General features: G+C 37.6%; 1 long non-coding RNA gene across 2 annotated transcripts in view; it reads right to left on the reverse strand.

The window, feature by feature from the left end:
- LOC138146078 (uncharacterized) overlaps window positions 1-13,998 on the reverse strand; it is an 82,338-nt gene that overhangs the window by 56,231 nt on the left and 12,109 nt on the right. For both annotated transcript variants that reach the window (XR_011164380.1, XR_011164381.1), the window contains one exon: window positions 7,834-7,998. This is a non-coding gene — a long non-coding RNA (uncharacterized lncRNA). The remainder of the gene's footprint in view (window positions 1-7,833; window positions 7,999-13,998) is intronic.

Here is a 13,998-nt window from a genome sequence, read left to right on the forward strand (position 1 = left end):
ATGGGCTTTTACATACACAAATGTTATTATTGTTGTTATTAATTATTTATATTACAATACTTGTATATTTATACATATTTACATGTCATAAATATATATGCCCATAAATTTGTGTGTGTGTGTGTGTGTGTGTATGTGTTATAACTAAGAGGACTTTTAGCAAAGTTGATCTACATAACTGAAGACATGGACTCCCCCGGGGAATGTTCTACTGTAGTTGGAAGAGCATGGACTCAATGAGAAAAAAAGCAGACTAACCAGAACCACCACCAGGTCTCAAAGTCCCATTTTTATGAGTTGGGAAAGCAAACTTAATTGTCCCTTTCAATAAAGGGGCAGGTCAGGGTCAGGAGCATAGAGACTGGCTCTTGATGAAAGGTAGAGTTAGGGAATTACACTTGGTCTTTTTAAAGCAATAAATAATGAAATTGCTTTTCTTAATTTATATAGTTGTGGTATGCTGGTCAGCATTCTATAAATTCTTAGCAATAATGACAAGCCACTACTTTTACTGTTAGTAAGCAATAAGCAGGAATAGTAATCATTCTGGAGGTGGATTATGATGTAATCCAATGCTCATAAAGCTCTAATTTACTCTGCCATTTATTCTAGTTCCTACAAGCATAGAATCAACACATCTGAGTCATATTATGAGTGGACATACTCCCAATAGCATTTAATCTGAATTCCCTTACCCTTTGAAGGGCATCAAAAAATATCAACAGCAAGATATTTTGATAGAAAGTATTAGTTGTGGATTTTAATAGCCGGGCAAATCTGATCAAAGTTATTTCTTAATTTTCTAAAGAAGAAAACCCATTTTGCTCAAGGAAGCCAGTGACAATAGTGAATAAGAAGACTAACTAAAGGACAAACCTTCAGTACAAACTCCCTGCCCCTGTGTCTATAATAATTGATTTTCACTGGAGGTAAGGGGAGGGGTATGAATTTCTATTTAAGACTTAAATTTATGATTCAGTACTTAACTACTAGGTTCTTTAAATGGACCTTTCAAAAGCATCTTTGGAAAATTGAGCTTTTTTAACAAAAAAAAAGTGACCTTGGTGAAATTTTTGGATATTATAAAGAACTTTGAGATTTTTCTTCCTTTAAAAAATTTTTTTGGATTTAATCCAGTCTACAAGTCATTTTGCCAACTTTGGTTTTCTAAAAACTGTTTATGCCAAATTTCAAAGAAGTAACCTGTTTTTTTTTCTTCTAAATCTAGGTTTATTTCAAGAGATAATATTATTCTATTCTACTTTACTTTTGCTTGAGCAATATGTCACTTACTCTTACTATAGTTTGGTGGTGTTGTTACTCTGGGGACAAAACTACAATACTCAGTGATCTTATATCTGCCCAAACTGTTTTTTTTTTTTTTTTACATTCTTCTAAATTCTTCCTATTTCAAAATGCAACTGCTTTTGGAAGGCTTTAAATTCACACTATGGTACATTAGTATTCATTAATTTGTTCAACAAATATTTATTAAACAGAAACAAAGTTTAAATACGAATTATAGTTAGCATTATAGCACTTCAGTATTTGAATAGTGCTTTGTACCTATCTCATTTTACCTCAAACAGCCCTGGGAGGCTGATGTTATTATCCTCCCTACTTTACAGTTGGGGAAACTAAAGTTGGCAGAGATGAAATTACTTTTCCAGGGTAGAACAGTTAGTAAGTGTCTGATGTTGAATTTGAAATCATATCTTACTGATTGCAGATCTAGTGTTCTATTCCCTGTTACCTAGCTACCATAATAATAATAATAGTTTTATGTAGCACTTTAAGGTTTACAAAGTGTTTTATATATATTAGGTCATTTGATCCTCACAACAATCCTATAAGGTAGGTACTATCATTATCACTGGTTTATAGATGTGCCTATATATAGGCACAAAGAGGTTAAGTGACTTGCCCGGGGTCACACAGCTAATAAGTGTCTGGGTGAGGACTTGAAGCTCCATGCTTTTATCCATGTGTATATCTACCATATCACCTAGCATAGATAAATCATAGGCTCTGTGCAGTTTACATTCAAAGAGGATTACAAGACACAAATATAGATACCTATACTATACAAGATTATATTACCAGTGTGTTGAATAGCTACCAAAACAAGGTGCCATGTGAAGTCCAAAGGTAAAGGTTGTTATCAAATGAGACTATCAGAGGAAACTCCACGGAGGATGTAATATTCAAGATGTTTTTTGTTTATTTTTTAAGCAATTGGGGTTAAATAACTTACACGGCCAGTTATTTCTGGGTATGGTGCTAACTATCTGAGCCCGGATTCGATCCCCAGGTCATCCCAACACTGGGGCCTATTCTCTTACTCGCTGAGACACCTGGCCACCCCTAAGCAATTGGGGTTAAGTAACTTGCTCAAAGTTACACAGCCAGGTGTTTCTGTGTGGGTGCTAAGTATCTGAGCCCGGATTTGATCCCCAGGTCATCTGGGGCCAGTGCTCTTACTTGCTGTGCTACCTGGCTGCCCCTCAAGATGGTTTTTAAAAGAAGTGTCATTGATTGATATAAAATATGTTTAATATGATTGTACATGTATAACTTATATCAGATTACATGCTGTCTTGAGGAGGGGGAAGGCAGAGAGGGGAGAAAATTTAGAATTCAAAATCTTATAAAAGTGAATGTTGAAAACTAAAAATAAAGAAATTTTTAAAAAGACAGCAACAAAAAAGTGTTAGAATTCCACATGCAAAAAGGGAGAGCATGCCAGGCATAGGAAACAGAGTGTGTGAGACCACTGAGGTAGGGGAAGGAGACTGTCATTTGTGTTTAAAAAGGTGGGGTGTGGGAAAGAGAAAGATTAAGTCAGTCTGGCTAGGGTATAGAGTACATTGGGTGAGTAGTAATATGAGAAGTCCATGTAATATGAGATGTCCAGACAGGTATGACTCTTTCAGATTGTGAAGGACTTTAAGTAGCAAGGGGAAAAGGATTCTGATACTTAAGGGGTAGTACATAAATGTCACTTAAAGTGACCACAATCTTATGGACAATGATTTGAAGGACTGGGTGGATGAAGAAGAAAATAGAAGCAAGAAGATCTTTTAGCAGATTATTTATGGAAGTAGTCCAGGTGGGTAGTAATTAGGCTCTCTGCTAGGGTAGTAACAGTGAAATGAAGAGAAAATGAATTTGAGAGATGTTATAGAAGTAGGAATTACAAGACTTGGTCATAGAGGTTATGAGCCAGGGATGGGGAAGTATCAGAGATAACCACAAAGTTATGAACTTGGTAGCATTGATGAATCATGGTACTACAGATAAAAAAAAAGTGAAGTTGAAAGAAAGTTTAGGGGAAAAGATCATGATCTCAGTTTTGGAAATGTTGAGCTTGAGGGCTAATAGAATATATAAATAGAGAGAATTTTGTATGTGATATAGGAGGGAGCAATATCTGTCCCATAAATTTTCCTTAAAATGTATTGAAAATATCCTAAAAAATTAAGTGTCCCAAAGGATTAAAACTTTGGCCCTTAATATAGATTCTTGGTGGTGTAAAGACAACAGACAGATCATGAGGAAAAAGGGATTGCTTTTTCTCAGGCTTGACTGATACCATCATAGCCAATAAGAAGCTGCACTTAACTTAATCAATGCAAGACCCTTTCTATGCTGCGGCTAAGTAAATCTTCTGTTGACAGTCATAGTATCTGTGAGTCTTCATGTTCAACCTAAGGTTCCATACTGGCCTGAATTAGGTCCAGACTGCAAAAATTAGCAAGTCAAGAGTATTGGATTGAAATGGCTATGTTTTTCTGGCAGTGCCAGCCACATGCAGTGAGACATCTCCTATTACAACCAGGAGATTAAAGAGTAAGCAGTCTGTGAGTATTCAGGAAGTAGATATGCTGTTGGATTTGGCAAGAGACATTGGTGACTTTTGAGAGAGCAATTTTGGTAAGGTGATGGCAGGGTCAGAAGCAAAATTGCAAGGGGATGAGGAGAGAATTGATAATGAAGAGGTGGAGGCATTGATGACAGCATGTCATTGTGAGTTTTGGAGGGAAAGAGAATTTGCATATCAAAGTTCCTCTTACCTTAATTTCCTGCCTACAAACACAAGTCCATATTGCTGTGCCCTTTCCAGAGGCAAATATAGCATTGATTCGACAATGAGGATATTGGGGGGATGGGTTAGTTTCACCCAGGCATGATTTCTGGTGATATGGTTGGGAAGTTGGAGCAACATCAAATTCCTGGATAGAGATGCTAAGAAATTTTGTCATAACCAACAGAAGAATTAGAACAGGAGATTTTATAAGCTTTCAGTGGTTTCCCTTATAAATAAAAGATGGGGGAGGGGCGGAATCAAGATGGAGGCATAGAAACAGGACTTCCTTGGGGCTACAGCTCTCACCTCCTCCAATTCATGTAAAAGGTGCTCTGAAGATTCTTTGGAGGTACAGAACCCACAAAATGACACAGACAAGCTAACCTCCCACTGAGGACAGCCCGGCAGGCTGGCAGCAAACAGTCAGTGCAGCAATCTTGGAGGCAACCAAGGCCCCGAGCAATCTGGAGGTTTTTAGCCCCAGGGAGGGCCTGACCAGCAGCTAGTTGGAGTGACTTCAGATCCCCGGCAGCTATGGCGGTTTCCAGAATTATCAACACATAGATGCTAAGGACAAAGTGAGAGGTCAGTGAAGAGTGGACTTTGGCATCCAGTAGTTGGGAGTGTGGTCAGATTCTGCATCCAGGGTGAGAAGCCACTGAGGAGCCACAGAAATGCAGCCACCACCATGTGGCAGCTTCAGCTCCTGTTCAGCAGTTTGCCAGGGGACCAAGTGACCAGTCTGAAGGGTAATTGCTCTTGCTTTAGCCTGCTTGGATCTGGATTGCAGTCTAGGGTGGAGGTCCTGGGGTGTGCGAACAGCTTGACAGAGTGTGTGGAGGCTTCAGAGAGGGCACCCAACTAATACCTTCAGCAGCTGAGAAAAACCCAGAATTTGGTACGAAGCTCCCCTGTCTGGTAGCAGAGTCCTACTGGGGCAAAAAGCCCAAAAGTCAAGTAATTGAGTGGCAACATGAGCAAATGAGGAAAGCAAAGTAAACAGAGCAACCCAACATTACATTCCTATTTTTGAGGACAAAGAGGATCAAAGCATGGACCAGGAGGAAGACAGTGAAGTCAGAACTCCTGCACCAAAAGCTTCCAAGAAAAATATGAACTGGTTACAGGCCATAGAGGACCTTAAGAAGCAGATAATAAAAGTGGAGGAAAAATTGGGAAGAAATGAAAACGATGCAAGAAAATTATGAAATGAGAGTCAATAGCCTGACTGAGGAAAATAACACCTTAAAAAACAGACTAACTCAAATGGCAAAAGAGGCTCAAAAAGGCAATGAGGAGAAGAATGCCTTAAAAAGACAAATTTGCCAGATAGAAAAAGCATCTCAAAAGCTCACTGAGGAGAATCATTGCTTCAGAATTAGATTGGAACAAATGGAAGGTAATGACTTTATGAGAAATCAAGATGCTGTTAAACAGATCCAAACAAATGAAAGAATAGGAGACAATGTGAAATATCTCATTGGAAAAACCACTGAACTGGAAAATAGATCCAGGAGACATAATTTAAAAATTATTGGACTACCTGGAAGCCATGATCAAAGAAAGAATCTAGAAATCATCCTCCAAGAAATTCTCAAGGAAAACTGCCCTGATGTTTTAGAACCAGAGGGCAAAATAGAGCTTGAAAGAAACCAGTGATCACCCACTGAAAAAGACCCCAAAAAGAAAACTCCTAGGAATATTATAGCCAGGTTCTGAAATTCCCAGATCAAGAAGAGAATATTACAAGCAGCCAGGAAGAAACAATTTGAATATTGTGGAAACACAATCAGGATAACTTAGGATCTGGCAGCTTCTACACTGATGGATTGAAGGGCTTGGAATATGATATTCCAGAGGTCAAAGGAGCTGGGATTAAAACCAAGAGTCACCTACCCAGCAAAACTGAGTATCATGTTTCAGGGGAAAATATGGTCATTCAGTGGAATAGAGGAATTTCAAGTATTCTTGCTGAAAAAACCAGAGTTGAATAGAAAATTTGACATTCAGATACAAGAAGCAAGAGAAGTATGAGAAGGTAAACAGGGAAAAGAAATCATAAGGAACTTATCAGAGTTGAACTATTAACATCCCTACATGGAAAAATGGTAATTGTAACTGATGAAACTTTTCTCAGTATGAAAATAGTTGAAGGGAATAGAAATATATATATGTTTATATCGGAGGATGTATGGGCATATGAATACATATGTGAATGTGTGTATATATGTTTATAGGTATACATAGATAGAGGGCACAGACCAATTTAATAGGAAAGGATGATACTTAAAAGGTGAAATTAAGAGGTAAGAGAAGAATATAATTAGAGGAGATGGGGAGAGACAGAATGGGGTCAACTATCTCATATAGAAGAGGCAAAGGAAAATGGTTACAATGGAGGGGAAGAATAGGAAGGCAAAAGGGAATGGGTCAACCTTATTCCCATTGAATTTGGCTTGAGGAGGGAATGAAATACACACTAAATAGGGTATCTCACCCTCCAGGAGAGTAGGGAGGTAAGGGGATGAGAGGGGGGATGATGGAAGGGAGGGCAGGCTGGGGGGGAGGGAATTTGTAAGCACCACCTTTTGAAAAGGGATGGGATCAAAGTAGAGAATACAGGTGGGAGGTTGGATAGCAAGGAGGGAAATATAATCAGTCTTTTACAATATATCCACTATGGAAATGTTTTGCATAGCTACACATGTTCAACCTATCCTGAATTGCTTATCTTCCCAGTAAGGGTGGGTGACAAGGGAGGTAGGGAAAGAATCTGGAATTCAAAGTTTTAAAATCAAAAGTTTAAAAAATATATATTCTTATTCTTCTTATTATTATTATTTTACATGTAACTGGTAAATAAGATATACAGGCACTGGGGCATAGAGATCTACCATGCCCTACTGGGAAGTCAGAGGGGAAATGGGCGAAGATATAGGAGAGAGCATATTGGGGAAGGGGATATTCAGTGGGATTACTGTTTTGGGGTCATGGGTAGGGGAAAAATGGGGAGAAAATTTGTAACTCAAAATCTGGTGGAAATGAATGATATAAACTAGAAGTTAATAAAGCATTTGAAAAATGAAAAAAAAAAATTATACCCTAATGAAGTCAAGCCCCTTCCCACTACTATCTCTTCTTTCATTGGCTGGGAGTCTGGCTTATAATCTGAGTGTGAAAGCCTGCTACTATCTCTTAGTGGCTGGGAAGTGGATTTACAATCTGGGTGCAAATTTTCCTCCAATGATAAGGAAAAACGAAATAGGGGATAGCCAATCCAAATGTACCTATCCTTATTTGGCAAAGGTCACAGTGAAGAAGGGGGAAGGGGTCTAAGAGATTCCTAAAATTCCTGAAGGGCTTAAAGCTGATTTAAGCAAGGGAAGTGGGGAAGGGTTCTATGTTGTGTAATTTCGTAGAAAACCCAGGACTCAGGTCTGTCCAGTCTTACAAAATCTGCCTCTGGTTTTGAGATAGTCCTCTTCCCTTCTCCTCACTCTGAGGAGTCTTCACAGAGGGTGTAGAGAGAAAGTGTACCCCACTCAATACAACAAGCTTAGAAATGAAAGAGATATCGAGAATACCACTGCTGTGTGCCAGCAAAGGAGTATTAGCATCTTAGGTCAAATATGCAAACCTTCAAATAGGTTATGTGAATTCCATTGAGGAAAAAAAGATGGAAGTAGGTCAGGGAAAATAATCACCATTCAATAAGTCAAAGACATATAGAAATAGTTTTGTTATACCTATTTTGTATATAGTAGACTCTATTCAAAATAGAAGCCAATTCATATGGAGTTCTCAGCAAAAAGAAAATAAAAACATCCTTTCCCTTTTCTCTCTTGATGTTGTATTGATTGGAGAAGAATAAGACTGTAAAAGGATAGCTTAATTTTTCCATATAAGGCTTCCTGGGAAAAACAAAGGAAAGGAAACAAAGAGCAATAAGTGTTTATTAGGGGCAGATTATTTTACTTTAATAGTTGGTCACAAATATCAAACATACATATTTCAATTATTGCATTGCTATACAATAAGCTATGCATCACAATTTCAAATTTCCTACTCTGAAAATTTTTTTACCTTTTTTTTTCTTTTTGGAGGGCAATTGGGGTTAAGTGACTTGCCCAAGGTCACACAGCTAATAAGTATGTCAAGTGTCTGAGGCCAGATTTGAACTCAGATCCTCCTGACTCCAGGGCCAGTGTTCTATTCACTGTGCCACCTAGCCGCCCCTGAAAACTTTCTTACAAAAATAAAACTAAACTACAAAGTATTTATTTAAAAGTAACCATTTTTCAAACAAATTCTAACAAAATGGTAAAATATTTCTTGTAATTAATTCCATTATGCACAGAAAATGGAAATTAAAAATACATAAAATGGTTAATCATGCAGAACAGAAACATCAAAAAGGCAATGATAGCATAAGAAAATGATCATAAAGAAGAAAGAAAACACAAGAAAACATACAAGATGGCACTGCAGGGAAAGAGTAGCAGGTAGGAGACCTAATCACTTTATTCATCTAAAGATTAAATAGAAACTAATATTTCAAGCAAGGGAAAAGAAAACAAATCCAGCAATTATTCTTTTTTTTTTGTACAGTAATTTCAAGTGCTAAATGTTAATTTGTCTCATGCTTAGCAACAGGTATTAACATATCTGTTCACTGTGTTTATATTCTTTATGTAAACTGTAAGATTATCAAAGTTAAAACACAATTTTCTTTAGTGATATCCACTTGTGGTCCATAATTAAGGTATAACTTGTTAGCCTGAGAAATAATTGCCTTGCTTATTTAAAGCAAAGAGAAGATAATTAATTAATTTTCTAACAGTTCTTCCCAGCTCAAATCTTTAGTATTTGACAACTTCACTATGAAAAAGAATAGTACAAAGTATAATAAGGCCAAAGGGTCATAGATTAATGAATAATTAGTTGAGTGAATGAATATAGAATGGAAAACCATTTAAGTGCTTACTAAATTCTAAGTCTTACTAAGTTTTCTGTTCCCTGGAGAAGGAAGTGACAAACCACTCCAGTATCTTTGCCAAGAAAACCCCATGGACAATATGGTCCATTTGGGCATGAAGAGTCAGATGTGACTAAACAAGTCCTAAGTGCTGGGTATACAAATACAAATAGGACAGTCTTTGCTCTCACATTTTTTTTTTTTAGCAATAGGGGTTAAGTAACTTGCTCAAGGTTACATGACCAGGTGTTTCTGGGTGGGTGCTAAGTGTCTGAGCCTGGATTTGATCCCCAGGTCATCCTGACACTGGAGCTGGTGCTCTTACTCACTGAGCCACCTGGCTGCCCTGCTCTCACATTTTCATAGAGAAAGAACATACATATAAGCAGTGTGCAGGAAGGAGCTGTTTGAATAGGAAAATGGTAATTCGAGTCATGGGACAACTGATTCATATGTTCTTATCAAGAATGGTATTGCTGATTTGATTACTATTCTCAGAGTCAGAGGTAAAGGGGAAAGGGGAATACATATCCCAAAATATGACATGGGGATGGCAAAAAAGAGATGTGGTGGACCTGAGACCAGGCTATAAGCTGAATGAACCCAAAACAGAGCCCAGAGTTGTAAGAGTGAGTAGGCCTGGGCAGAGTTGGAGGCTAGAGAGCAGGAGACCTGACAGAGATGGCCAACACATCTAGAGCTGGAAATTACCTAAGAGATCATCTAGTTTAACCTCCTCCATTTTATTTTTAGGGAACTTGTGACAAAGGAATATTAAGTGACTTATCTATGGCCACACAGGTAAAAAGTATCAAAAGGATTTCTAGAACAGTAATGAATTCATAGCATGTTCCTGGACCCCTCCCCCAAAAAGGCAACTAAGGGTTTATATGAAAAAGAGACAGGCAGGTATTGTAACCAGAGCACTGAAGAGCACTCAAAATATCAGACTGACACTGTTTCATGAGACCATGTAATGTGCTATGAGGATATTCCAACTTCTTATGACATCTCTTGTATACACACCCTCTCTCCTCTGTCATTACCACCACCCTGGTGCAAGCCCTTATAACTTTACTCCTAGATTATTGCTATAGACTGCTAGTTGGTCTTTCTGCCACAAGTATCACTATATTCCAGTCCATTCTCCATGCAGCAGTTAAATTAATCTTCCTTAAGCGTGTATGACCATAATCTATGCCAACCCCATGGATTCAATAGACACCACTAGTTACCTATTACCTCTATGATTAAATATAAAATCCTTTGGCCTTTAAAGTCCTTCATAATCAGCCTCCTCCCAGTTTTCCAGTCTTTTTCATACCTTACTCTTTTCCCCATATGCCAAACTCCAGTGATTCTGGTCTCCTGGCTGTTTTTGAACAAGATACTCCATCTCCTGATTTAATTTTCACTAACTATTCCCCATCCCAGAACTCATTGTCTTCTCAATTCTGTCTCCTGGTTTCCTTTAAGTTTCAGCTAAGTCCCACCTTCTGCAAATAAATCATTCCTCATCATTCTTAATTTTAGTGGCTTTCCTCTGAGATGATCCAATTTATCTTCTATGTATTTTGTATGTACACAGTTGCTTGTATGTTGTCTCTTGCTTTAGACTGTAAGCTTCTTGAGCCAGGGACTGATTGTTTTGCCATTCTTTGTAACCTCAGTGCTTAGTATAGTGCCTAATATGGAGCAAGAATATAACAAATGCTTGTTGACTGACTAACTGGACAAGACTGAGTGGAACAAAGGAGCTCTGGCACCTAGGATGTTAGGAACTTGATTTCTCTTTCTTCTGTTTTATTGTGGTGAGTGAAGGAGGCTCACTCCTTGGTTTGGGGCCTAGGACTATACTGTTTCATAGTCTACAGAGAGCAGAAGAGATGACAAAGATGTCTTTTTTATTTACTCCAGAAGAGTGAATGATAACAGTTACTGAGCATGTGACTGAGGCATGGAAACAGAGTATAGTCTAGTGATTAGACCATAGTTGGAATAGATGTCTGGAAGACTTGATTTTTAATCCTCCTTCAGGTAGCTAAGTGTGTGACCTTGGGCAATCACTTAACTTTTCTGAGTTTCACTTCCTTCTTCTATAAAACTGAGATAATAAATGAGTTAATAAAATTTTCTTTTTTTAAAAAAAAGTTAACATAAGTTTTTTTTTTTTTTTTCCAAAACCTGCTACGTAAACAGATTCTGCTTTCTGGTGAGCACATTGTCCATAAAATAAAAAGTAAATTAAGAAAGCAAGCATATAATTTTAGGAGATTGGCATCCCAGTATGAATCCTCTTTGTCAATTGAGTCATCCCCTGCCCCAACTCCCATCTTGTATATGATAATAACTCTTGAAACTGCTAACAAAAAAAAAGAGATCCCATATGTAGTCTTGAATGATTTCATTAACCTCACAAACTACTAAATATTAAGAAGAAATCACAAATAATGAGGTTCTGGAACCAAACTTAACAGTTCAGTTAATTTTGCAGCAATGCAGCTGCAAAATAATTCCCTTGGGCAAGACATGAGTAGGTGATGTATTATTGTACTTACCTAATACTTGCTTGAAAGAGTTGAAATGTACAAAACAAAAATGTAGATGACACATGGAAGCAAAAGTGTAGCTATCTATTCTTGTACAAGTAAGGGTAATGGGAAGCCCTTTGATCTAGATCTTACTGGTAGGAGTAACATGCTGACCTCTCTGTGCAAATTAGGTTTAGTTTTTCATTAAAAGGTATTGAAACTGTCTTTTACTTAGATGACTCAATGTACTAAAAACTCATGTTGTTGATGTCACTTCCTGGTTGCCTGAGTACAAAGCTGTCAAGAGAGTTCCAGGTGCTCTCTGATGCTTGGCTGATGGAAAACAATGGACAACTCAAGTGATTTAGGCAAAGGAACAGGACCCTGTTGAATCAACTGGAGGTGTCCTCACCAAAATGTTCTTATGCTCTGGCTAAGTAAATCTCTTTTCGTTTTCTGTAGAATGATCTCTGAGTCCCTTTTTTGTTTCAGTATCCAAGGCGGCTGGCGTTACTAATGGAGGACCAGATCAGGAAGTCTCCAAAATGGATACAATCTAGAAATGTTATTGCCTGGTATTGTTATTAGTTTCTAATTCCTGCTTTCCTCATTTTATCCTTTCAACTCTCTAAGATTCAGCTTATTGAAGTGATTAGAGAGCTAACCTCAAATACAAGAAGACCTGGTTTCAAGTCCATCTTCTAACCTTTGTTGGCTCTGTGACCCTAGGCAAGTCACTTATTATCTCAGTGATCTTTGACTCAGGAATCAAATGTTCAATGAATGGATGGAAGAAAAAACCTACCTGAAGCAGATTAAAATGTAATGAGGAGATATTTGACAAAATAAATAAATATAACGAAACACAGATTGTTATTATAAATTCTTACATTTTAAAACTAAGTCAATATGCACTGCCCAGAGATCCTTACTTCCAATTAGTAGCTCCAATTTCAACAGTGTGACACCACTGTTCCAGTCATCTTCCTAAATTGCAGGGAAAAGTGTCTTGTCAAGTCATTTTCCTCACCCAGGATATTCCTTTACTATTCAGTATCACTGGCCTTTTGTGCTATTCCTTGAACACTACACACTATCTCCCAAGTGTCTGCCTATATATAGGAAGTCCCCCATGACTGCAATACCCTCCCTTCTTACTTTTGTCCCATGGCCTTTCTGAGTTTCTTCAAGATTCAGTTTGTCACCACTTCTGCAAGAGGTCTCTTCAGATGTTTCCTTTTGCTTTTCTTCTCTCACTGCTAATGGCTTCCCTCTAAGATTACCTTCCAGTCAAAAGCCTGGGGAAAACAAGTTGACTGTTTTTCTTGTATGTACATAGTTGTTTGCATGTTGTCTTCCCCATTAGAATGTGGGCTCCTTGAGGGCAGGAAGCATGTCTCTTGTCTTTTTTTTTATCTCCTCAGTGTTTAGCCTGGTGACAGGCACACAATGTATGTTGACTGACCAATGGAATGACAGTGTATCTCTATCCTTGCTTGTATCTATTCTTTCCTTTCCATCCTCAGTACCATTTCATTTTACATATTGCTTCCAGATTAATCTTTTCAAAATACTCTTTTCCTCATGAGATGGCCCAATTCAAAAGCTTTTAATGACTCCATTGCCTCCAAGATAAAGTATAAACTACTTAGGCATTCAAATCCTTCTAAAGTCTTTCATTTCTGTTCAACACCAGTGATGTCACACTCAAATAGAAAGTGGAGAGGGGGCACTAAACCATACATAAAGATATCTCTAGACTGCATATTGACACTTTTAAAATGCAATATTTATGTTTTTTTAAATCTATTTTGTTAAACATTTCCTAAATATACTTTAGTCTGATTCCTTAGCACTCAGGAGTGTTGTGGGCCACACAGGGTAAATGTTTCTATACCAACAAAATAATATAATCACTGGGTCATATTTTAAAATATTTCCACTTCCTAAAATGCTCTTTTCTTTCCTAGGAACCTGTTAGAATTCAATACATCTTTCACAGACCAATTCAAATCCTACCTCTTTATTGAAAATTTCCCAGACTATCCCACCCACTGTGATAAACCTGCCATTTCTTTTTTTTTATTTCTCATAATAATGTTTTAATAATATTTTGTTTTCCCCCAATTACCTGTACAAAAAAATTTAATATTCATTGGTTTTTTTTTAAGTTTTGAGTTCCAAATTCTATTTCTCCCTCCCTCCCTTCCTTCACCCCTTCCTAAGAAGGTAAACAAGCTGATATAGATTATACATGCCAATCATGTAAAGTATTTCCATATTAGTCATTTTGTGGAAGAAAATTCAAACTCAAAAGGAAGGAAGGGAGGAAGGAAGGGAGGAAGGAAGGAAGGAAGGAAGGAAGGAAGGAAGGAAGGAAGGAAGGAAGGAAGGAAGGAAGGAAG

Source organism: Petaurus breviceps, unplaced genomic scaffold (genome assembly GCF_028583685.1).
Source record: "Petaurus breviceps papuanus isolate PSGF00001 unplaced genomic scaffold, PetGlider_PUasm1.0 90752, whole genome shotgun sequence".
In the NCBI taxonomy this organism is placed as follows: Eukaryota; Metazoa; Chordata; class Mammalia; order Diprotodontia; family Petauridae; genus Petaurus; species Petaurus breviceps.